Raw genomic sequence first — 24,819 nt, forward strand, 5'->3', positions numbered from 1 at the left:
AGTATCTGTCTATAGCAGCCCATTCAGAGTATCTGCCTATAGCAGCCCATTCAGAGTATCTGCCTATAGCAGCCCATTCAGAGTATCTGCCTATAGCAGCCCATTCAGAGTATCTGTCTATAGCAGCCCATTCAGAGTATCTGCCTATAGCAGCCCATTCAGAGTATCTGCCTATAGCAGCCCATTCAGAGTATCTGTCTATAGCAGCCCATTCAGAGTATCTGCCTATAGCAGCCCATTCAGAGTATCTGCCTATAGCAGCCCATTCAGAGTATCTGCCTATAGCAGCACTTCAAGATGTTCATCAGGGATACTGACCAGGGACATTATGATTGAGTCTGAGGCCTAGATTCAATGAGATCAAGAGTTAACTGGTCATAGCAGACACTCGCATAGTGGATGTTTTGGTGGTGTCAGAGGTGGAACTGCGTTGGAGCCAAATCGAGAAGTTCAGAACTAAAAGTGTCGGCTATTCAGAACTAACGATGCTGGAAAAAAAATGTCCGCTTTACGTATAATGCCAGGCGCCACTTGTGGATTTGACGGCTCTAATGCAGTTCCACCTCCGACACCGTCAAAGCAACTGCTATGCGGATGTCGGCTAATGCGGATCTGATTGAATAGAGCCCTGAGAGTTGGAACTTTATGTGGGTGTAACTGTCCATCCTGGTCCACCTCTACATAGTCTGGTTCCCAGTTTGTGCTAACCCTCAGTCCAGGACATTGGACCATTAACCCTCAGTCCAGGACATTGGACCAGTAACCCTCAGTCCAGGACATTGGACCAGTAACCCTCAGTCCAGGACATTGGACCAGTAACCCTCAGTCCAGGACATTGGACCATTAACCCTCAGTCCAGGACATTGGACCATTAACCCTCAGTCCAGGACATTGGACCATTAACCCTCAGTCCAGGACATTGGACCATTAACCCTCAGTCCAGGACATTGGACCATTAACCCTCAGTCCAGGACATTGGACCATTAACCCTCAGTCCAGGACATTGGACCATTAACCCTCAGTCCAGGACATTGGACCAGTAACCCTCAGTCCAGGACATTGGACCATTAACCCTCAGTCCAGGACATTGGACCAGTAACCCTCAGTCCAGGACATTGGACCATTAACCCTCAGTCCAGGACATTGGACCAGTAACACTCAGTCCAGGACATTGGACCATTAACCCTCAGTCCAGGACATTGGACCAGTAACCCTCAGTCCAGGACATTGGACCATTAACCCTTAGTCCAGGACATTGGACCATTAACCCTCAGTCCAGGACATTGGACCATTAACCCTCAGTCCAGGACATTGGACCATTAACCCTCAGTCCAGGACATTGGACCATTAACCCTCAGTCCAGGACATTGGACCAGTAACCCTCAGTCCAGGACATTGGACCAGTAACCCTCAGTCCAGGACATTGGACCATTAACCCTCAGTCCAGGACATTGGACCATTAACCCTCAGTCCAGGACATTGGACCATTAACCCTCAGTCCAGGACATTGGACCATTAACCCTCAGTCCAGGACATTGGACCATTAACCCTCAGTCCAGGACATTGGACCATTAACCCTCAGTCCAGGACATTGGACCATTAACCCTCAGTCCAGGACATTGGACCATTAACCCTCAGTCCAGGACATTGGACCAGTAACCCTCAGTCCAGGACATTGGACCATTAACCCTCAGTCCAGGACATTGGACCAGTAACCCTCAGTCCAGGACATTGGACCATTAACCCTCAGTCCAGGACATTGGACCAGTAACACTCAGTCCAGGACATTGGACCATTAACCCTCAGTCCAGGACATTGGACCAGTAACCCTCAGTCCAGGACATTGGACCATTAACCCTCAGTCCAGGACATTGGACCATTAACCCTCAGTCCAGGACATTGGACCATTAACCCTCAGTCCAGGACATTGGACCATTAACCCTTAGTCCAGGACATTGGACCATTAACCCTCAGTCCAGGACATTGGACCATTAACCCTCAGTCCAGGACATTGGACCATTAACCCTCAGTCCAGGACATTGGACCATTAACCCTCAGTCCAGGACATTGGACCATTAACCCTCAGTCCAGGACATTGGACCATTAACCCTCAGTCCAGGACATTGGACCATTAACCCTCAGTCCAGGACATTGGACCATTAACCCTCAGTCCAGTAAATTGGACCATTAACCCTCAGTCCAGGACATTGGACCATTAACCCTCAGTCCAGTAAATTGGACCATTAACCCTCAGTCCAGTAAATTGGACCATTAACCCTCAGTCCAGGACATTGGACCAGTAACCCTCAGTCCAGGACATTGGACCAGTAACCCTCAGTCCAGTAAATTGGACCATTAACCCTCAGTCCAGTAAATTGGACCATTAACCCTCAGTCCAGTAAATTGGACCATTAAATCTCAGTCCAGGACATTGGACCATTAACCCTCAGTCCAGGACATTGGACCATTAACCCTCAGTCCAGGACATTGGACCATTAACCCTCAGTCCAGTAAATTGGACCATTAACCCTCAGTCCAGGACATTGGACCATTAACCCTCAGTCCAGGACATTGGACCATTAACCCTCAGTCCAGGACATTGGACCATTAACCCTCAGTCCAGGACATTGGACCATTAACCCTCAGTCCAGGACATTGGATCATTAACCCTCAGTCCAGTAAATTGGACCATTAACCCTCAGTCCAGGACATTGGACCATTAACCCTCAGTCCAGGACATTGGACCATTAACCCTCAGTCCAGTAAATTGGACCATTAACCCTCAGTCCAGGACATTGGACCATTAACCCTCAGTCCAGGACATTGGACCATTAACCCTCAGTCCAGGACATTGGACCATTAACCCTCAGTCCAGGACATTGGACCATTAACCCTCAGTCCAGGACATTGAACCATTTACCACACTGCAAACCAAGCACCACAGACTGAATATTGCATTGAACAAATACAGCTACACTCACACATTAAACTAAATCTGGTGGGATACCTATTCATAGCATTCATTAAAGACCACTCTGTCTGTCATAACACTCTTAAATCCAGTATGTTTGATTCATTCAAAACCTCTCAGTGCTTCATGCAATTACCTATGTAACGCACACTCTCCCGTCTGGTAGCAAATGTCTACACATACTTACATGTCTTGTTTTGATCAAGAATCATTTATTTATCCTCCAACAGCACCAACTGTTAGTGGTGAGATCTGTGACAGGCTGTCAGTGAGTCAGAGGAGAGACCTTGCAGCCTATGGTGGCTCCTGTCCCCACAGCCTACTGCGTTGTGTTCAGCCCCACAGCCTACTGCGTTGTGTTCAGCCCCACAGCCTACTGCGTTGTGTTCAGCCCCACAGCCTACTGCGTTGTGTTCAGCCCCACAGCCTACTGCGTTGTGTTCAGCTGCTCTCCTCCCCTCTTCCCCTCGCACAGACCCCAGCCTCACACAGACCCCAGCCTCACACAGACCCCAGCCTCGCACAGACCCCAGCCTCGCACAGACCCCAGCCTCACACAGACCCCAGCCTCACACAGACCCCAGCCTCACACAGACCCCAGCATCACACAGACCCCAGCCTCACACAGACCCCAGCCTCGCACAGACCCCAGCATCGCACAGACCCCAGCCTCGCACAGACCCCAGCCTCACACAGACCCCAGCCTCACACAGACCCCAGCCTCGCAGAGACCCCAGCCTCACACAGACCCCAGCCTCACAGAGGCCCCAGCCTCACACAGATCCCAGCCTCGCACAGACCCCAGCCTCACACAGCCCCCAGCCTCACACAGCCCCCAGCCTCACAGAGACCCCAGCCTTACACAGACCCCAGCCTCACACAGACCCCAGCCTCACAGAGACCCCAGCCTCACAGAGACCCCAGCCTCACACAGACCCCAGCCTCACACAGACCCCAGCCTCACACAGCCCCCAGCCTCACACAGACCCCAGCCTCACACAGCCCCCAGCCTCACACAGACCCCAGCCTCACACAGACCCCAGCCTCACAGAGGCCCCAGCCTCACACAGACCCCAGCCTCACAGAGACCCCAGCCTCACACAGACCCCAGCCTCACAGAGACCCCAGCCTCCCAGAGACCCCAGCCTCACAGAGACCCCAGCCTCACACAGACCCCAGCCTCACACAGACCCCAGCCTCACACAGACCCCAGCCTCACACAGACCCCAGCCTCACAGAGACCCCAGCCTCACAGAGGCCCCAGCCTCACAGAGACCCCAGCCTCACACAGACCCCAGCCTCACAGAGACCCCAGCCTCACACAGACCCCAGCCTCACACAGACCCCAGCCTCACAGAGGCATACAGGCAAAGACCTCCGTCTCCTCAAATGAACATGAGCAGGTGTTATTCTCTGATGTGTTAATTAAGAAAAGCTGCTGTCATTATGCTTAAAGTGGATGTTACAAATAGAACATGTTGTTTATTTTCTCAGAGCTGTCACAGAGGCGTGCATGTCAGCACGAGATGTCACCATGAGATGGTGGGCTAATTACCAGGAGTTAAAAAACACAAAGTGCACGTTTGAGGATTTTCACGTCTCGTCCATTATAGAGGATTTCAGTGTGTCCATTCGGGTTAGGGTTTTGTGCATACGAATGTTTGCATCTTTTTAAAAGCTCTAGTCAAGTGTTGTGACATCTATCTTCGCTAACAGCAGAAGTGTAGTACCTTCCCTCTCAAGTCAAACTCCAAACGTCTTCTATTAACAGTTATCATATAGTAGTATACACCTTATACAATATGCTGCCTGTGCTCTCCAGTATCCTGTGGTATCCTGTGTTGAACCCGGTGCTGTGCGTGTGATGTAGCGCTGTGTGCTGAGATATTGACACACTTGTAATCCTGCTGTTGGTTATTAAATGGAGGCGGCTGTTTCACCAGATGTTTTGTTTGGTAATGCGGGATGACCAGCTGCTCAGCAGATGTTGTGATGATGCTGCCACCCGGGAGGGTGAAAGTTGTCCGCTCTGGCCCCCTGATGAAGATCTGACCCCCCATGTTGTGCCCCTCTCTACAGAGCTAGCCTAACTCCCGGGGCAGGAGGATAGGGGTGTCCCGGGTCCCCCAGTCCCAGCGGAACAACTGCCTAACCCAAATGAAGCAGATGATGGTTGTGGAGGGATTTCAGCACTGAGATTGTAAACATGTTTTTGTCATTTTGATTGGCAAAACATGGCAAAGCAATATGATGAGAGTCTAAACGATATTGGTCTGGATGGGTATTGAAACAGAAATCACTTCAGGATGATACTGGTGATAGGGGTAAACTGTGTTACGGCACTTTAATGCAAAAACAATCATGTCTGCACTAAAAATGACCTCAAAGAGCTAACCATTTTTTAAACCTGTTCCATAAAACCATGAAAAAAAAATGTAAAAAGCGATTTTAACTGCTTTATGAGTGCCAAGCTTATTGTTTTTGGATCTATGGACAGGCAGGTTTCATGCACTAACGAAGAAACGTTCAACCTACACAAAGGTGGTAGTGCACAATTATTTGATTGACCTGTCACCAACCCAGGGGTTAATGAGTCATTACCATCCAAAGAGATCCTATTAAATTATTAGAGGGGCTACGTCATGAACCCTCATAAATCCAGAATCCAAACCAGTCTAATTGGAATGAATGGCAGTAGAGGCATAATCCTGATTTAATTTATGCAGGAAAGTACAAGTATCAACAGTACTCATCATTGTATTCTTCTCCCCCCTCTTTCTCTTTCTCCTTTTCTCTTTCTACAGGAGAATATATCAAGACCTGGAGACCACTCTACTTCCTGCTGAAAACGGACGGCTCGTTCATAGGTTACAAAGAGAATCCACAGGACGCAGACCTACCCTCTCCCCTTAATAAATTATCTTGTTACATGTGAGTAATCCGCTGTGCTGGCTTCTAACACATCATTTAATCTAAATCAAATCATATTTGTATTTATTTACAAGGCAAGTCAGTTAAGAACAAATTCTTATTTTCAATGACGGCCATGGAACGGTGGGTTAACTACCTTGTTCAGGGGCAGAACGACAGATTTTTACCTTGTCAGCTCAGGGATTCAATCTTGCAACCTTTCGGTTACTAGTCCAACACTCTAACCACTAGGCTACCTGCCGCCACTAGGCTATATGCCGCAGTGGCCTGGATAATTTCCCAGATTTTTTTTTTTTTTAACCTTTGTGTAACTAGGAAGTCCCATTGAGGTCAGAAGACCTCTTTCCCAAGGGAGACCGAGACTTAAAGGGGCAATCTGGGATTGGTACATACCTTTTTTTACTTTTAAATTAACGACATACCCATTGATTCTTGAAGAAGATAAATTATAAACGCTAACAGAACCCAAAAAATAAGGTTGTTTTACTCAATTGTTTGTTCACAATGTAATTGTAAACAACCACTGTATAGCCTCAAAACATGGTTGAATGTCTAATTTTGATCTCATGGAAGACAGATCCTTGCATTCATATCTCAGTGTACCCTTACAGAAAAAACACATGATTTCCCATGTGAAAAATCACATAATTTAATGTGAAAATGTGTTTTTGGAACACTTCTCATGTTTCACTTGTATTTTCATGGTATCACATGTTGCTTAACATGTTGTCACCTGTTATCATATTAACTTCACATAAGATCACGTGATCTTCATGTGGGTTTTATGTAAGACATACATTTGAGAGTGGTTACATTTCTCCAGCCCCATCCCAACTAGCTGATAGCCACTAAGCTGGTGGAAACATCTGACTTCTTGGTACAGTTCCTACAACGAATGCCACAGTATTTACATGGACATTAAATAAATACAACGATATCCTTTTGTCCCAACACGTAACTCAACTGGCAATGGCCTGAGATTTGCATTATGGTCGCCAGCGGGGTAGTTTTTCTAAGGGAAAGAAAGGACAGCTTAAGAGGGTGTGTCCATCCATCCATCAGCCTTGCTGTGTTACCAGTCGGACACATGGAGGGAGCTTTTTCTCTCTCTCCATCCGTCAGGAATCTAGCGTGGCCAACGGCCAGGTTTTAATCTAAAGGCTGGGGCAGAGAGGGTGGCCATACATCCGGCCCCGGCTGGCTTGGCAGCGCTACAGTATTCCCACATCTGTTGTCCAAAACTGTGAGGCCAGGTGGTGCTGTGAGGCTGGCTGCTGTAGTCAAAAGGCCAGTGAAATGGAATGGTGCAGCCCTGCCTGTCTGCCTGCACGTCTGTCCCCGGCGTGGGGAAAGATATTTACTGTCACTGACAGACAGACAGAGCCCCAGACACTGCCTGCCTGTCTGCCTGTCTGTCTGACCAATGGGCTACCTTCTAATGTCAAATACTCACATCTCAGATAACTCACCTACAGATATAGGATCTAAATTTGCCGATTATTGTCACAGCAAAATAATCCTGCAGCAACAGGATTTGAACGTTTAGTCCATAAGGATGCTTGATCAGTGGTTAAACTATTAGCTGGCCAAAATCACGCTGCATGAAAAGTGCAATATTGTTAATATCTCTGTGTAATAGTACGGGTTTTCAGTAAATTTACAGTGCATTCGAAAAGTATTCAGACTCCTTGACTTTTTTTTTTTTTTTCCACCACAGCCTTATTCTAAAATTGATTGCTTCAAAAAAGTACTGAGTAAAGGGACTGAATACTGATGCAATTTTTTTTATACATTTGCCAAACAGGACTATGGTGAAGATTTCACTTCTCCAGAGCCCTATGTTTATACATACTATTTGCTAATTATATTTCAATATAAAATACTTGAATATGTATCAGAGTTCAAATAAGGACAGTGTGTAATATAACAAGGATGCAAACTGATTAACTAATAGTGACAGTAGTGTACGATATGTGGTGACCCTATCCCATCAGGGAGATCAGAACAGGGAAATGAATCAGAATGCAGATTACAGTAACATTCAGGACAGTTGCTGCAGCACTCTCCTTTAGCTGAAGCAAAACAAACAATCCTGTCCACTCCTCTGTTGACAGTATACTCTCCTCTATCTATAGTACACTCCCTATATCTACAGTATACTCTCCTCTATCTATAGTACACTCCCTATATCTACAGTATACCCCCTCTATCTGTAGTATACCCCCTCTATCTGCAGTATAATCCCTCTATCTGCAGTATAATCCCTCTATCTACAGTATACTCCCTCAACCTGCGGTATACTCTCCTCTATCTACAGCACAATTCACTCTATCTACAGTATACTCTCCTCTATCTATAGTACACTCCCTTTATCTACAGTATACCCCCTCTATCTGTAGTATACCCCCTCTATCTGCAGTATAATCCCTCTATCTACAGTATAATCCCTCAACCTGCGGTATACTCTCCTCTATCTACAGTATACTCTCCTCTATCTACAGTATACCCCCTCTATCTACAGTATACCCCCTCTATCTGTAGTATACCCCCTCTATCTACAGTATACTCCCTCAACCTGCGGTATACTCTCCGCTATCTACAGCACAATTCACTCTATCTACAGTATACTCTCCTCTATCTACAGTATACTCCCTCTATCTACAGTATAATCCCTGTATATACAGTATACCCACCTCTATCTACAGTATACTATCCTCTATCTACAGTATCCGCTCCTCTATCTACAGTATAATTCCTCTATCTACAGTATAATCCCTGTATATACAGTATACCCACCTCTATCTACAGTATACTCTCCTCTATCTACAGTATACTCTCCTCTATCTACAGTATACTCTCCTCTATCTACAGTATACTCTCCTCTATCTATAGCATACTATCCTCTATCTACATTATATTCACCTATATCTACAGTATACCCCCTCTATCTGTAGTATACCCCCTCTATCTAAAGTATAATCCCTCAATCTGCGGTATACTCTCCTCTATCTACAGCACAATTCACTCTTTCTACAGTATACTCTCCTCTATCTACAGTATACTCCCTCTATCTACAGTATACACTCCCACATCTACCGTATACTCTCCTCTATCTACAGTATACTCTCCTCTATCTACATTATAATGTCCTCTATCTACAGTATACTCTCCTCTATCTACAGTGTACTCTCTATCTACAGTATAATCTCCTCTATCTACAGTATACTATCCTCTATCTACAGTATACTCTCTATCTACAGTATACTCTCCTCTATCTACATTATAATGCCCTCTATCTACAGTATACTCTCCTCTATCTACAGTATAATCTCCTCTATCTACAGTATACTCTCCTCTATCTACAGTATAATCTCCTCTATCTACAGTGTACTCTCCTCTATCTACGGTATAATCTCCTCTATCTACAGTATAATCTCCTCTATCTACAGTATAATCTCCTCTATCTACAGTATAATCTCCTCTATCTACAGTGTACTCTCCTCTATCTACAGTGTACGCTCCTCTATCTACAGTATACTCTCCTCTATCTACAGTGCACTCTCTATTTACAGTATAATCTCCTCTATCTACAGTATACTCTCCTCTATCTACAGTATGCTCTCTATCTACAGTATACTCTCCTCTATCTACATTATAATGCCCTCTATCTACAGTATACTCTCCTCTATCTACAGTATAATCTCCTCTATCTACAGTATACTCTCCTCTATCTACAATATAATCTCCTCTATCTACAGTGTACTCTCCTCTATCTACGGTATAATGCCCTCTATCTACAGTATAATCTCCTCTATCTACAGTATAATCTCCTCTATCTACAGTATACTCTCCTCTATCTACAGTATACTCTCCTCTATCTACAGTATAATCTCCTCTATCTACAGTATACTCTCCTCTATCTACAGTATAATCTCCTCTATCTACAGTGCACTCTCTATTTACAGTATAATCTCCTCTATCTACAGTATACTCTCATCTATCTACAGTATGCTCTCCTCTATCTACAGTATAATGCCCTCTATCTACAGTATACTCTCCTCTATCTACAGTATAATCTCATCTATCTACAGTATACTCCCCTCTAGCTACAGTATACTCTCCTCTATCTACAGTATACTCCCCTCTAGCTACAGTATACTCTCTTCTATCTACAGTATACTCTCTATCTACAGTATACTCTCCTCTATCTACATTATAATGCCCTCTATCTACAGTATACTCTCCTCTATCTACAGTATAATCTCCTCTATCTACAGTATAATCTCCTCTATCTGCAGTATACTCTCCTCTATCTACAGTATAATCTCCTCTATCTACAGTGTACTCTCTTCTATCTACAGTATAATCTCCTCTATCTACAGTATAATCTCCTCTATCTACAGTATAATCTCCTCTATCTACAGTGTACTCTCTTCTATCTACAGTATAATCTCCTCTATCTACAGTATAATCTCCTCTATCTACAGTATAATCTCCTCTATCTACAGTATACTCTCCTCTATCTACAGTATAATCTCCTCTATCTACAGTATACTCCCCTCTATCTACATTATTATGTCCTCTATCTACAGTATACTCTCCTCTATCTACAGTATACTCCCCTCTATCTACAGTATACTATCCTCTATCTACAGTATACTCTCCTCTATCTACATTATAATGCCCTCTATCTACAGTATAGTCTCCTCTATCTACAGTATAATCTCCTCTATCTACAGTATAATCTCCTCTATCTACAGTGTACTCTCCTCTATCTACAGTATAATCTCCTCTATCTACAGTATAATCTCCTCTATCTACAGTGTACTCTCCTCTATCTACAGTATACTATCCTCTATCTACAGTGCACTCTCTATCTACAGTATAATCTCCTCTATCTACAGTATACTCTCCTCTAACTTCAGTATGCTCTCCTCTAACTTCAGTATACTCTCCTCTATCTACATTATAATGTCCTCTATCTGCAGTATACTCTCCTCTATCTGCAGTATAATATCCTCCATCTACAGTATAGTCCCCCTTATCTACAGTATAATCTCCTCTAATCTCCTCTATCTACAGTATAATCTCCTCTATCTGCAGTATACTCTCCTCTATCTGCAGTATAATATCCTCCATCTACAGTATACTCCCCCCTATCTACAGTATAATCTACTCTATCTACAGTATACTCTCCTCTATCTACAGTATACTCTCCTCTAAAGTTACTTTGTTGTGTCCAGAGCTAATAGCTACTGAAACTCCATCCATCCATCCATTGTTTTCTCTGAGCACAATGGGAGACTCAATTTTGTTAGCAAAGCAGGTAGAGGTTTAATTTATTTATTTAATTTATTAAACTTTTTTAACTATTCAAGCCAGTTAAGAACAAATTCTTATTTACAATGATGGCCTACCCCGGCCAGACCCGGAAGATGCTGGGCCAAATCCCAATCATGGCTGGTTGTGATACAGCCTGGAATCGAACCAGGGTCTGTAGTAACGCCTTTAGCAATGAGAAACAGTGCCTGCGACCTTAGCCGTGTCGTCATTAACCTTCCCGCCTATATTTAGGCTGCCCGCCGTTTGGTGGTGGTGGAGATGGGACCAGCTGAGGGAGGGAAGTAGTGCAGCTGAGGGAGAGAAGTCATTACCTACTGGCACATATAGGCTCAACATTCTGTTTCAGCTGTCATCTGACTGAACATTGTCCCCAATAGCTGCTGCAGTAGCCCTGACTATGGAGCACACTGCAACATTTTTCCACAATTGGCTTAAAGCCCCATCTGGCAGTGTGTGTTCCTGGATGGAGCGAGACAGCTGTGGCGTCAGGTTTAGGCCTTTAACATGCAAAATGTTGTGTTTGCTGTAGTATAACATAGCCGCGGGAAGTAGAGGTGCTGAGGTTGCAGTCCCCCCTCAGTAGATTCGAAATCTAGTAAATGTGAATATTCACAGACACCTCTCTTTCTGTCCACTCTCTGTCTCAGAATGCCAGACAGAATGACCAAAGCCCAACACATTCATCATCAGATGTCTACAGTGGACCATCATCATAGAGAGGACCTTCCATGTGGACACGCCAGAGGAAAGGTGAGCTCATCCCTTATTCTGATAATCTATGGCCGTACATCTAGCAGTACATCTATGAAAACAGTACATCTATGAAAACATTACATCTATGAAAGCAGTACATCTATGAAAGCAGTACATCTATGAAAACATTACATCTATGAAAGCAGTACATCTATGAAAGCAGTACATCTATGAAAGCAGTACATCTATGAAAGCAGTACATCTATGAAAGCAGTACATCTATGAAAACATTACATCTATGAAAACATTACATCTATGAAAGCAGTACATCTATGAAAGCAGTACATCTATGAAAGCAGTACATCTATGAAAGCAGTACATCTATGAAAGCAGTACATCTATGAAAGCAGTACATCTATGAAAGCAGTACATCTATGAAAGCAGTACATCTATGAAAGCAGTACATCTATGAAAGCAGTACATCTATGAAAACATTACATCTATGAAAGCAGTACATCTATGAAAGCAGTACATCTATGAAAGCAGTACATCTATGAAAGCAGTACATCTATGAAAGCAGTACATCTATGAAAGCAGTACATCTATGAAAGCAGTACATCTATGAAAACATTACATCTATGAAAGCAGTACATCTATGAAAGCAGTACATCTATGAAAGCAGTACATCTATGAAAGCAGTACATCTATGAAAGCAGTACATCTATGAAAACAGTACATCTATGAAAACAGTACATCTATGAAAGCAGTACATCTATGAAAGCAGTACATCTATGAAAGCAGTACATCTATGAAAGCATTACATCTATGAAAGCAGTACATCTATGAAAACAGTACATCTATGAAAACATTACATCTATGAAAGCAGTACATCTATGAAAGCAGTACATCTATGAAAGCAGTACATCTATGAAAGCAGTACATCTATGAAAGCAGTACATCTATGAAAGCAGTACATCTATGAAAGCAGTACATCTATGAAAGCAGTACATCTATGAAAACATTACATCTATGAAAACATTACATCTATGAAAGCAGTACATCTATGAAAGCAGTACATCTATGAAAGCAGTACATCTATGAAAGCAGTACATCTATGAAAGCAGTACATCTATGACAGCAGTACATCTATGAAAGCAGTGCATCTATGAAAACATTACATCTATGAAAGCATTACATCTATGAAAACAGTACATCTATGAAAGCAGTACATCTATGAAAGCAGTACATCTATGAAAACATTACATCTATGAAAGCAGTACATCTATGAAAGCAGTACATCTATGAAAGCAGTACATCTATGAAAGCAGTACATCTATGAAAGCAGTACATCTATGAAAGCAGTACATCTATGAAAACATTACATCTATGAAAACATTACATCTATGAAAGCAGTACATCTATGAAAGCAGTACATCTATGAAAGCAGTACATCTATGAAAACAGTACATCTATGAAAGCAGTACATCTATGAAAACAGTACATCTATGAAAACATTACATCTATGAAAGCAGTACATCTATGAAAGCAGTACATCTATGAAAACAGTACATCTATGAAAGCAGTACATCTATGAAAACAGTACATCTATGAAAGCAGGACATCTATGAAAACAGTACATCTATGAAAACATTACAATTGGTACATACACAGACGATCCTCTCCACTCTTCTGTCTCTTGCGAACGGGGAACTGCAGGCAGCGACCTGTGAGAGCGAACTACAGAGCAGAGCTGGGTAGAGTAAGCAGCACTGGCAGATGTTAGGGTTTTAAACTCTACTTTCTGCTGGGGAAGGAGACGAAAATTACAGTTATAACTGCAGCCTCATTAGACAGGCCAGGGGATTGAGGGGAAGATCATTAAAATTAGAGCTGCAGCCTCAATAGACAGGCCAGGGGATTGAGGGGAAGATTATTAAAATTAGAGCTGCAGCCTAAATAAGGCCAGAGGATTGAGGGGAAGATAACTACAGTTAGAGCTGCAGCCTAAATAGACAGGCCAGAGGATTGAGGGGAAGTGCAGCCAGCGGTTAACCCTAGAGTCAATTTCTGAGCTCCGTGGAAATCAAATTAGCATAATCATCTTAAACTAGAGATATCTGTTTTTGCATTGGATGTGTTTCAATCCACCGCATCCGCCTACGTTGCACTTCTTCATCAGCGATGAAAGGTGACAGAGCTAGAGCGGTGTTTGTCAGACCATCTCTAAAATCGGTCTTCTCACAAAATCGTTCGTAGCGTCCGAACAATTTGGCCTCTCACCAAACACAATAACGCTCTCCGTTTTGTCATTTTGAGGGATTCCGAGTTGTGCAGCGTTCTAAGACACTGCGTCTCAGTACTTGAGGCGTCACTACAGACACCCTGGTTCGATTCCAGGCTGTATCACAACCGGCTGTGATTGGGAGTCCCATAGGGCGGTGAAGAAATGGCCCAGCGTCGTCCGGGTTTGGTCGGTGTAGGCCGTCTGTAATGGCAGATTTCCTCCTCTTCGTCTGAAGAGGAGGTGTAGCAGGGATCGGACCAAGACGCAGCGTGGTAAGTGTCCATGTTTTAATATAATAAACTGAACATGACACAATACAAAATAACAAAGAGAATCTAACCGAAAACAGTCCCGTGTGGCACAAACACTGACACAAGAAACAAACACCCACAAACCAACAGTGAAAGCAGGCTACCTAAATATGGTTCCCAATCAGAGACAATGAATGACAGCTGCCTCTGATTGAGAACCATATCAGGCCAAACTAGAAAACCCCACATAGAATGTCACGTTCATGTCATATCACAATGCTGCGTTTTGGTCCAATCCCTGCTCCTCCTCTTCGGATGAAGAGGAGGAGGAAAGCCGTTACATAGAAACAGACAACATAGAATATACCCACCCAACTCACGCCCTGACCAACAAAATAAAGACAAAACAAAGTAACTAAGGTCAGAAACGTTTGTTCTTAACTGACTTGCCTATGTAGTTAAATAAAGGTTACATTTAAAAAATATAAACTCAGCAAAAAAAGATTTTTTTTTTTCAGGATCTTGTCTTTGAAAGATAATTCGTAAAAATCAAAATAACTTCACAGATCTTCATTGTAAAGGGTTCAACACTGTTTCCCATGCTTGTTCAATGAACCATAAACAATTAATGAACATGCACCTGTGGAACGGTCATTAAGACACTAACAGCTTACAGATGGTAGGCAATTAAGGTCACAGTTATGAAAACTTAGGACACTAAAGAGGCCGTTCTACTGACTCTGAAAAACACCAAAATAAAGTTGTCCAGGGTCCCTGCTCATCTGCGTGAAAATGCTTTAGGCATGCTGCAAGGAGGCATGAGGACTGCAGATGTGGCCAGGGCAATACATTGCAATAACTGTACTGTGAGATGCCTAAGACAGCGCTACAGGATGGACAGCTGATCATCCTCGCAGTGGCAGACCACGTGTAACAACACCTGCACAGGATCGGTACATCCGAACATCACACCTGCGGGACAGGTACAGGATGGCAACAACAACTGCCCGAGTTACACCAGGAACGCACAATCCCTCCATCAGTGCTCAGACTGTCCGCAATAGGCTGAGAAAGGCTGGACTGAGGGCTTGTAGGCCTGTTGTAAGGCAGGTCCTCACCAGACATCACCGGCAACAACGTCTCCTATGGGCACAAACCCACCATCGCTGGACCAGTCAGGACAGGCAAAAAGTGCTCTTCACTGACAAGTCGCGGTTTTGTCTCACCAGGGGTGATAGTCAGATTCGTGTTTATCGTCGGAGGAATGAGCGTTACACCAATGCCTGTACTCTGGAGTGGGATCGATTTGGAGGTGGAGGGTCCGTCATGGTCTGTGGCGGTGTGTCACAACATCATCGGACTGAGCTTGTTGTCATCGCAGGCAATCTCGACGCTGTGCGTTACAGGGAAGACAACCTCCTCCCTCATGTGGTACCCTTCCTGCAGGCTCATTCTGACATCACCCTCCAGCCTGACAATGCCACCAGCCATTCTGCTCATTCTGTGCATGATTTCCTGCAAGACAGTAATGTCAGTTTTCTGCCATGGCCAGCGAAGAGCCCGGATCTCAATCGCATTAAGCACTTCTGGGACCTGTTGGATCGGAGGGGGAGGGCTAGGGCCATTCCCCCCAGAAATGTCTGGGAACTTGCAGGTGCCTTGGTGGAAGAGTGGGGTAACATCTCACAGCAAGAACTGGCAAAGCTTGTGCAGTCCATGAGCAGTACTTAATGCAGCTGGTGGCCACACCAGATACTGACTGTTATTTTTGATTTTGGACCCCATTTGTTCAGGGACACATTATTCCATTTCTGTCAGCCACATGTCTGTGGAACTTGTTCAGTTTATGTCTCAGTTGTTGAATCTTGTTATGTTCATACAAATATTTACACAGGTTAAGTTTGCTGAAAATAAACGCAGTTGACAGTGAGAGGACGTTTCTTTTTTTGGTGAGTTTAAATATAAAAATTGCTCTATGAGCTTCACAAGCGTCAGGAGTCTTGTCTGAAGTCCGTACAGCCGATCTGCTAACTTCTGTGTGTAGCGTCTGAACCGTTTGGGCTACACACGTACCCTTCTGTGCAAAGGTGAGACTCTCATGAACATGTACATGTCGGTTGTTTTACTCTAGGACACCCACAGGCCTCACAAAACTCTTCTGAAGGTCCCCCAGTAGCAGTTGAAAAAAATTATGGTGTATGGAGACTATTTAATGCCAAAAATATGGCATTAAATATATTTATATATATTTTTTAAATATATTTCTTTCCTGATCTTTCTTATATCTCTTGGATATGGGAGAGGCACTTCAGAACAAACTTCCTATTGATACTTTTTGGGACTATCTGTTGTTCATTGCATTTGTATGGGCTAATAGCAGCAAGGCCAAAAACGATTCGTTTGTTCAAAAGGAACACAACTTTTGTTGGCTCTTGTTGGGAGTCACATGTAGGATATATTCACAAGCTTAAGTGGTGTAAAGCTGCAAAAAGGTGTTCAGAAAAAGTGTCCTGTTGTGTAGGTATGAAATTGAAGATGCAAAATATTTTTTATTGTGAATCAAACAAGAAATAAGACAAAAAAACGGAAAACTTGAGCGTGCATAACTATTCACACCCCCAAAATCAATACTTTGTTGAGTAATTTTTTGCAATTACAGCTGCAAGTCTCTTGGGGTATGTCTCTATAAGCTTGGCATATCTAGCCACTAAGATGTTTGGCCATTCTACAAGCCAAAACTGCTCCAGCTCCTTCAAGTTGGATGGGTTCCGCTTGTGTACAGCAATCTTTAAGTCATACCACAGATTCTCAATTGGATTGAGGTCTGGGCCTTGACTTGGTCATTCCAAGACATTTAAATGTTTCCCCTTAAGCCACTCGAGTGTTGCTTTAGCAGTATGCTTAGGGTCATTGTCCTGCTGGAAGGTGAACCTCTGTCCCAGTCTCAAATCTCTGGAAGAGTGAAACAGGTTTCCCTCAAGAATTTCCCTGTCTTTAGCGCCATCCATCATTCCTTCAATTCTGACCAGTTTCCCAGTCCTTGCCGATGAAAAACACCCCCAAAGCATGTTGCTGCCACCACTGTGCTTCACTGTAGGGATGGTGTTGTCTGGGTGATGGGAGGTGTTGGGTTTGCTCCAGACATAGCGTTTTCCTTGATGGCCAAAAAGCTCAATTTTAGTCTCATCTGACCAGAGTACCTTCTTCCATATGTTTGGGGAGTCTCCCAAATGCTTTTGGCGAACCCCAAACATGTTTGCTAATTTTTTTCTGACCACTCTTCCATAAAGCCTAGCTATGTGGAGTGTATGCCTTAAAGTGGTCCTATGGACAGATACTACAAACTCCGCTGTGGAGCTTTGCAGCTCCTTCAGGGTTACCTTTGGTCTCTTTGTTGCCTCTCTGATTAATGCCCTCCTTGCCTAGTTCATGAGTTTTGGTGGATGGCCCTCTCTTGGCAGGTTTGTTGTGGTGCCATATTCTTTTCATTTTTTAAATAATGGATTTAATGGTGCTCCGTGGGATGTTCAAAGTTTCGGATGTTTTTTTATAACCCAACCCTGATCTGTACTTCTCCACAACATTGTCCTTGACCTGTTTGGAGAGCTCCTTGGTTTTCATAGTGCCGCTTGCTTGGTGGTGCCCCTTGCTTAGTGGTGTTGCAGACTCTGGGGCCTTTCAGAACAGCTGTATATATACTGATATCATGTGACAGATCATGTGACACTTGGATTGCACACAGGTGGACTTTATATGACTTCTGGAGGTAATTGGTTGTACCAGATCTTATTTAGGGGCTTCATAGCAAAGGGGTTGAATACATATGCACGCACCACTTTTCAGTTTTTATTTTTTGAATTTTTTGAAATAAGTCATTTTATTAATTTCACTTCACCAATTTGGACTATTTTGTGTCCATTACATGAAATCCAAATAAAAACTAATTTAAATTACAGGTTGTGTCACGCCCTGACCTTAGAGATCCTTTTTATGTCTCTATTTTGGTTTGGTCAGGGCATGAGTTGGGGTGGGCATTCTATGTTTTGTGTTCTATGTTTTCTATTCCTGTGTATTTGGCCGGGTGTGGTTCTCAATCAGAGGCAGCTGTCTATCGTTGTCTCTGATTGAGAACCATACTTAGGTAGCCTTTTCCCACCTGTGTTTTGTGGGTAGTTGTTTTCTGTTTTGTGTGAGTACCTGACAGAACTGTTGCGTTTTGTTCCACTTTTGTTTTTTGTTTCAGTGTTCAGGTTATAATAAACATCATGAACACGTACCACGCTGCGCTTTGGTCTACTCCTTCTTCCTCAGACGACCATCGTTACAGGTTGTAATGCAACAAAATAGGAAAAATGCCAAGGGGCTGAATACTTTTGCAAGGCACTGTACTCATAATTTAATACACACATGTTCTCACAAATCTAAATGCACCACTGGTTTTATGCGACAGATGTTGTTCGGCACAACAAATGAGAACCCAATGGGGGGTAACACCATTCACATAACCTAATTTGTGAACATTTGTTTTGTGACTGATCAACGATTACATTGGATGATTGCATAGATTAGCCTTTGTTGCATGTCTCATTTTTACCCCATTGTGAAGGTGTAATGAATAAATTGCACTGTCTATAGATCATTTTTAACTTAGCATAATGTAATTGGGTTTTAAAATGGTGTTATCCCCCACAAATATACCTTATTTTTTGTGCTATATTGATTACTGCATTGTTGGGTTTAGAACTTGCAAGAAAGGTATTCCACTGTACTTTTGCACGTGACATTAAAACTTGAAACTTGATTATGCATAATGTTGTCACATTAGACATTAAACAGTAGCTACATTTCATTGTGAAATATCACCGTTACAGTGCAGAAGTTTGTTCATGTGTTTGTGTTACAGGTGCTGTATGGTATGAGTTTAAAGAGTCTATCCATACTCCAGACTATTTCCTGTATTTGGAGCTCTAGAGGTGTACAGTGCCTTCAGAAAATATTCATACCCGTTGACTTATTCCACATTTTGTTGTGTTACAGCCTGACTTCAAAATTGATTTAAATATTTATTTTTCTTATAGGACACATCATTGCACTCTTACTCCTCTGTAAACTGGTCATCTCTGTGTACTGTACCTGTCGCAAGACAGTGTGTTCTGGACCTAACTAGAGGGGTGTGTTCTGGACCTAACTAGAGGGGTTGTGTTCTGGATTAAGGAAAACAAAGTCAAGGTACTGGAGTGGCCATCACAAAGCCCTGACCTCAATCCTATAGAAAATGTGTGGGCAGAACTGAAAAAGTGTGTGCGAGCAAGCAGGCCTACAAACCTGACTCAGTTACACCAGCTCTGTCAACTTATTGTGGGAAGCTTTTGGAAGGCTACCCGAAACACTTGACCCAAGTTAAACAATTTAAAGGCAATGCTACCAAATACTAATTGAGTGTACGTAAACCTCTGACACACTGGGAATGTGATGAAAGAAATAAAAGCTGAAATAAATAATTATCTCTACTATTAGTCTGACATTTCACATTCTTAAAATAAAGTGGTGATCCTAACTGACCTAAAACATGGAATTTTTACTTGAATTAAATGTCAGGATTTGTGAAAAACTGAGTTTAAATGTATTGGCTAAGGTGTATGTAAACTTCCGACTTTAACTGTACATACATACAAAATGATGTTACAACCCCCATCCCAATCCCACCCCACCCAAGGACCTGAGTGTCACGGATCCCTCCGGAACTTTCATTACACACACCTGGCCCCTATTCACAGTGACTAGTAATTGTATAAGTGTGTCCTTGGTTTACTGTTGTCCTGTCGATTATTTTTACTATATCCGTTGGTCATGTGACTACCTGTGCGGTATGTCTTGGCTTTTGTGCCATTGTGGATTGTGCAGATGATTACGAGTCTCGTCCCGTGTGTTAATCATTGTGCGCTTGTGTTATTTATTCTAGGTACTCGTCGCTCTTTTGTTTGGGTTTCAACCCTGTGTGTTGTATACGTGTTTGTTTGGTCCTCGTCCCCGTGCCTGTACACGGCACGCTGTCATTTGGGCTTAACTTCTACCGAGTCAGAAACCCGGATCCGGGAGCACCCCCCACCCCCCACCAGTAAAAAAGCTGAATAGCATAGCTAGCATAGCGTCACAAGTAAATAGTAGCATCTAAATATCATTAAATCACAAGTCCAAGACACCAGATGAAAGATACAGATCTTGTGAATAAAGCCACCATTTCAGATTTTTAAAATGTTTTACAGGGAAGACACAATATGTAAATCTATTAGCTAACCACGTTAGCAAAAGACACCACTTTTCTAACTCCATCAGTTTCTTACTCCATCAGGTGCTATCACCAATTCGGCCAAATAAAGATATTGATAGCCACTAACCAAGAAAAAACCTCATCAGATGACAGTCTGATAACATATTTATTGTATAGGATAGGTTTTGTTAGAAAAATTTGCATATTTCAGGTAGAAATCATAGTTTACGATTGCACCCACCATCACAACTCGACTAGAATAAATACAGAGAGCAACGTGTATTACCTAATTACTAATCATAAAACATTTCTTAAAAATACACAGCTCACAGCAATGGAAAGACACAGATCTTGTGAATTCAGACAATATTTCAGATGTTCTAAGTGTTTTACAGCGAAAACACAATAAATCGTTATATTAGCATACCACATGTGCAAACGTTACCCTAGCATTGATACAAGCCAAAGAGAGCGATAACGTAATCATCGCCAAAATGTATTAATTTTTTCACTAACCTTCTCAGAATTCTTCCGATGACACTCCTGTAACATCATATTACAACATACATATAGAGTTTGTTCGAAAATGTGCATATTTAGCCACAAAAAAACATGGTTATAACATGACAATACTAGCAAAACTAGCCTGAAAATGTCGGGCTCCATTTTGGACAGTGATCTGGCGTAATGAATAACTAATCGTAAACTTGACTAAAAAATATAGGGTGGACAGCAATCGAAAGACAAATTAGTTCTTAATGCAATCGCTGAATTACATTACTAAAATTATCCTTACTGTGCAATACAGGGTTCGCCAAGCGAAGCTATACCAAAAAAAATGGCGGAATATGCGTATAACATTTTTCGACAGAACAACGATTTATCATCTTAAATATTTCTTACTGTGAGGTGATCTTCCATCAGAATCTTGGGCAATGTATCCTTTCTTGGGTCTAATCTTCTTTTGGTCGAAAGATGTCCTCTTGTCCGTCGAAATGCCCACTAACGTTCGACCGGGACCCCGAAACGTGCCCGGCGCTTCAAAGTGCATCACAAAGCAATGCCTCAAAATCGCACTAAACGGATATAAATTGCTATAAAACGGTTTAAATTAACTACCTTATGATGTTTTTAACACCTATAACGAGTAAAAACATGACCGGCGATATATAAGTGGCTAAACCAACGCTTGGAAAGAGAGCCAGTCCGACGTCCATCTTGCGTCAGGCGCAGCAGGAAAAGAACGGTACATCCGGTCTTTCGCGTTTTATACAGGCCCTGATTGCGCAATCGACTCCATTCAAATTGTCACCTCTTACTGACATCTAGAGGAAGGTATGGGCAGTGTTTGTATCCTCATAGGATTTACAGGGACTTTAAAACTGACCTGGGACCAGAGGCCAAAATTTCTGAAATCTCACTCCATATCAGGAAAAGTGCTGTAGAATGAGTTCTGTTTCACTCAGAGACATAATTCAAACGGCTATAGAAACTAGAGATTGTTTTCTATCCAATAATAACAATAATATGCATATTGTACGAGCAAGAATTGAGTATGAGGCAGTTTAATTTGGAGACGATAAATGCTAACGTTGAAACAGCACCCCCTATATTGAGAAAAGTAAATAACTAGGCATTCCTCCGCCTGTCTCCCGACTCATTCATGCCAACGTGACACTAAGGGATGAAATGAAATAAACATGGATCAGAAAAAGAACAACACGCTGCAAATTGTGTCAGCGGCAAGAAGCCATTGGTTCAAAGTGTCTTCTTTAGTTCCATTAATGCAAGCAGCTGGACCACTGACTGAAGGATGACCACACCACAGGAGACATATCCTGATTGGCTGATATAGAAACATGGATACAATCATTTTGTAAAGCTTTTTTAAAATAATGTTTTACCTTCCCCATCGGTCCTCCAAAAACAGACAAACAATTAGAACTATTAGAACTGCACTAAACTGTTCTACTGGTTTCTTTCAAACAATGACTTTGACTACCTACAGCTACGGGGAGAATGCTCTTTTGGAAAAGTCATTCTAGTGAGAGAGAGAAGGCTTACAGGAAATATTATGCAATGAAAATGTTAAAGAATGAAGTAATAATTGCAAAGGTATGTTTCGCTCCATGTTGATAGTCAAACTAAAAATAACTGGTAGCAAATTGAATGATGCTCAGTACAGAAATTACTGTTACATTCATATGTTGTGCTGTCTCTGAAGTTCCCTTCATTACGTTATGTCCCCCCCACAGGATGAAGTGGCCCACACACTCACGGAGAGCAGAGTGTTATAAAACACCAGACATCCTTTCTTAACCGTGAGTACCCAACAACACACACACAAACACACACCCACAGACACACAGTGAAATCCACTCAGGTAGACATCACAGTCAGTTAGCAGCACGTTGACGCTGTATGTACCTGAAGCCCCAGATGCTCATTATAATGCAGTGAATAAAGTGTTAGAAATCGACAGCCCAAGTCTAGCTCTACATCTGTCGACAAGACACCACTAAGAGGTCATTTCAGTGGCACTCCAGATGCTGTTGTTCGCTGCAACACACACACACACACACACACACACACACACACACACACACACACACACACACACACACACACACACACACACACACACACACACACACACACACACACACACACACACACACACACACACACACACACACACACACACACGGCAAAACAATGAAGGCTCATATCACATTACAGTAACATTGCACCTTGGTTCAGTTCTTTCACACCTGTCAGTCAGAGAGCAACTGTTCTTCGGTTTAATGTTTAACTCTCTGGATAGAAAACATACTGAGAAATAACAACAATAGACATTTGTGCTAGGTGTGAACCTCTCCTCAGGTTGAAGAGCTGATGGCTGTGTTTCTGTGCTAGGTGTGAACGCCTCCTCAGGTTGAAGGGCTGATGGTTGTGTTTCTGTGCTAGGTGTGAACCTCTCCTCAGGTTGAAGGGCGGATGGCTGTGTTTCTGTGCAGTTTACTCTGTTAAGTGGTCAGGTATTCTGCCAATATGTACTCTCCGTTTAGGGCCAAATACCATTCCAGTTTACTCTATTTTTTTGTTAATTCTTTCTAATGTGTCAAGCAATAATCTTTTAGTTTTCTCATGATTTCGCTGAAAGCCAAAACCTCATTTGGACGCCTTTCCTTCCAGTTCTCTGCTGCCTGCGACTGGAACGAATTGCAAAAATCTCTGAAGTTGGAGACTTTTATCTCCCTCAACAACTTTAAAAATCTGCTATCCGAGCAGCTAACCGATCGCTGCAGCTGTACATAGTCCATCTGTAAACTACCCACCCAATTTACCTACCTCACCCCCCATACTGCCTTTATTTATTTACTTTTCTGCTCTTTTGCACACCAGTATCTCTTCTTGCACATGATCATCTGATGATTTATCACTCCAGTGTTAATCTGCTAAATTGTAATTATTTGATTTATTGCCTACCTCATGCCTTTTGCACACATTGTATATAGATTCTCTTTTTTTTCTACCATGTTATTGACTTGTTTATTGTTTACTCCATGTGTAACTCTGTGTTGTCTGTTCACACTGCTATGCTTTATCTTGGCCAGGTCGCAGTTGCAAATGAGAACTTGTTCTCAACTAGCCTACCTGGTTAAATAAAGGTGAAATAAAAAAATATATTTTTTTTTTTGGTTGAGTCTAATTGTGTTGCTGTCCTGGGGCTCTGTGGGGTCTGTTTGTGTTTGTAAACAGAGCCCCAGGACCAGAGGGGACTCCTCTCCAGGTTCATCTCTCTGTAGGTGATGGGTTTCTTATGGAAGGTTTGAGAATGTCTTCCTTTTAGGTGGTTGTAGAATTGAATTTCTCTTTTCTGGATTTTGATAATTACCTGGAATCGTCCTAATTCTGCTCTGCTTGCATTATTTGGTGTTTTACCTTTTACAAAGAGGATGTTTTTGTAGAATTCTGCATGCGGAGTCTCAATTTGGTGTTTGTCCTTTGTGAATTCTTGGTTGGTGAGCAGACCACAGACCTCACAACCAAAAAGGGCAATGGGTTCTATAAC

General features: G+C 42.7%; 1 long non-coding RNA gene across 1 annotated transcript in view; it reads left to right on the top strand.

Annotated features, from left to right (window-relative positions):
• Positions 1-23,069, top strand: part of LOC139569762 (uncharacterized) — a 162,838-nt gene extending 139,769 nt beyond the window's left edge. The window contains exons 2-4 of the long non-coding RNA XR_011673960.1: positions 5,776-5,902; positions 11,893-11,995; positions 23,000-23,069. This is a non-coding gene — a long non-coding RNA (uncharacterized lncRNA). The remainder of the gene's footprint in view (positions 1-5,775; positions 5,903-11,892; positions 11,996-22,999) is intronic.
• Positions 23,070-24,819: the final 1,750 nt, after the last annotated feature.

Source organism: Salvelinus alpinus, chromosome 3, assembly GCF_045679555.1.
Source record: "Salvelinus alpinus chromosome 3, SLU_Salpinus.1, whole genome shotgun sequence".
NCBI classification, from domain to species: domain Eukaryota; kingdom Metazoa; phylum Chordata; class Actinopteri; order Salmoniformes; family Salmonidae; genus Salvelinus; species Salvelinus alpinus.